The sequence below is a fragment of the Mobula birostris genome, chromosome 6 (assembly GCF_030028105.1).
Source record: "Mobula birostris isolate sMobBir1 chromosome 6, sMobBir1.hap1, whole genome shotgun sequence".
NCBI classification, from domain to species: Eukaryota; Metazoa; Chordata; class Chondrichthyes; order Myliobatiformes; family Myliobatidae; genus Mobula; species Mobula birostris.
Window position 1 is genome coordinate 111,227,684 of NC_092375.1, and position 2,508 is coordinate 111,230,191.

Genomic DNA, 2,508 nt, shown 5'->3' on the forward strand with positions numbered 1-2,508 from the left:
ATTCCTGTACTCACTGTCACATGGCATATCCCGAGATTACTACCTTTGAGTTCCCGCTTCTCAACTTCCTTTCTAATTCCCTGTGGTTTGTTTTCAGGACCTCCTCCCTTTTCCTACCTATGTCATTGGTACCAATATGTACCATGACCTCTGGCTGTTCTCTTTCCCACTTCAGGATATCATGGACAATTTTTTTAATTCGTTAGGAGAAAAAACAGTCCAGTTAAAAAAAAAACAAAGCACATTCTTTTAATTCAGAAGAGGAAAGATGGTTGAGTTTAAAACAATGCAGAAAACAAATAAAATTCACTAGTTTATAAACAGTGAGTACCAGGTGATAATAATAAATAAATAGATAAATAGTTAAAGCAGAAATGCTGGCTACATCAGAAAGATAAATGCATTTGAATGCACAACAGATAACTGCCTGATGTATACTGAATGAACTGAGCTGTATTTTGAAGCAAACAAAATAGCCAATGAAAAGCAAGTGTTACTAAGTGTCACAGGTGGAATAGCATACAGTTTACTTAGAAGTTTAGCTGCTCCAACCAAACCAGCCAAAATGAGCTTTGCTGATATCGTAAATGCAATGCAGAAACATTTAGAAGTGAAATCATTGTTGAGTGCAGAATGCTTTAGGTTTCGTAAGTGGAATCAAAAGGAAGGGGAGTCAATTTCCGCTTATGTGGCTGTATTGAAGAACACGTCTGAGCATCGTCAGCTCAGTGACTAACTTAATGATGCACTGAGGGATTGTTTAGCTTGTGGAATCTTTCAAGAAAGCATTCAAAAAAGGCTCCTAACTGAAGCGTAGTTTACATTTAAAAGAGCAGTTGAAATCGCTGTATCAATGGAAACAGTGGCCAGAATGCAATCAAGGTAATATGTCCGAACAACTGGCATCCTGTAGCAGTCACCTCAATAATAAGCAAGTGCTTTGAGAGGCTGGTCAAGGACTACATCTGCAGCATGCTGCCACCCACACTGGACCCCCTACAGTTCGCCTACCAACACAACTGATCGACAGATGACGCAATAGCCACAGCTCTACACACAGCCCCTCACCTCACCTCTGCCTCTCAGCACAGGTGCCCTTCAGGGCTATATCCTAAGCCCCCTCCTTTACTCTCTGTATACCCATGACTGTGTCGGCACCCACAGCTCCAATATGTTAATTAAATTTGCTGACGAGAGTACACTGATTGGCCTAATCTCAAATAATAACAAGGCACCTACAGAGAAGAAGTCATTGCCCTAACACAGTGGTGTCAAGAAAACAACCTCTCCTTCAATGTTACAAAAACAAAGGAGGTGGTTGTGGAGAACAGGAGGAATGGAAACAGACTCACCCCTATTGACATCAATGGATCTGGGGTTGAGAGGGTGAACAGCTTTAAGTTCCTCAGCATTCACATCACCGTGGATCTCACGTGGTCTGTACATACCAGCTGTGTGGTGAAAAAAGCGCAACAGCACCTCTTTCACCTCAGACGGTTGAAGAAATTTGGCATGAGTCCCCAAACCATAAGGACTTTCTATGGGGGCACAACTGAGAGCATCCTGACTGGCTGCATCTCTGTCTGGTATGGAAACTGTACTTCCCTCAATCACCAGACTACAGAGAGTGGTGCGGACACCCAGTGCATCTGTAGACATAAGCTTCCCATGATTCAGGACATTTACAGAAGCAGGTGCATAAAGAGGGCCAGAAGAATCATTGGGGACCAAGTCACCCCAACCACAAACTGTTCCAGCTGCTACCATCCGGGAAATGGTACTGCAGCATTAAAGCCAGAACCAACAGGCTCCAGGGCAGCTTCTTCCACCAGGCCATCAGACTGATTAATTCACACTGATACAACTGTATTTCTATGTTATATTGACTGTCCTGTTGTACACACTATTTATTACAAATTACTATAAATTGCACATTGCACATTTAGCCAGAGACGTAGGTAAAAATTTTTACTCCTTATGTATGTGAAGAATGTAAGAAATAAAGTTAATTCAAGTGAGTTGCAGTCAGAAAGGAAAGTGAGCACGAACAAAATTGCAAAGTCTAAACAGAAACTGGCCTGGCTGAACAAATGTGTTATCACTGTGACAGGAGCTCACATACACCAGACCAATGTAGGTTTAAAGGCAAGGCAAAACCTGCAGAAAATGCCACAAAGTAGAACACATAGGGCCTGGATAGCTCAATCGGTAGAGCATCAGACTTTTAATCTGAGGGTCCAGGGTTCAAGTCCCTGTTCAGGCGCTGACTTTATGTCACAAAGCAATATACCCACACCTATTTCAATTGCAAAATCAGAGCTGCTCGCATCCAAAATTTCTAAGGTTGTTTTAGGTGATTAAGATGATGAGAGGCATTGATCGTGTGGATAGTCGAAGGCTTTTTCGCAGGGCTGAAATGGCTAACACAGGAGGGCACAGTTTTAAGGTGCTTGGAGGTAGGTACAGAGGAGATGTCAGGGGTAAGTTTTTTACGCAGGCAGTGTTGAG

At 42.6% G+C, this 2,508-nt stretch overlaps 1 non-coding gene across 1 annotated transcript; it reads left to right on the forward strand.

The window, feature by feature from the left end:
• The first annotated feature begins 2,190 nt into the window (after window positions 1-2,190).
• On the forward strand, window positions 2,191-2,263 carry trnak-uuu (transfer RNA lysine (anticodon UUU)). The gene has a single exon. It is a non-coding gene; the product is annotated as a tRNA-Lys (tRNA).
• The last annotated feature ends 245 nt before the right edge of the window (window positions 2,264-2,508 follow it).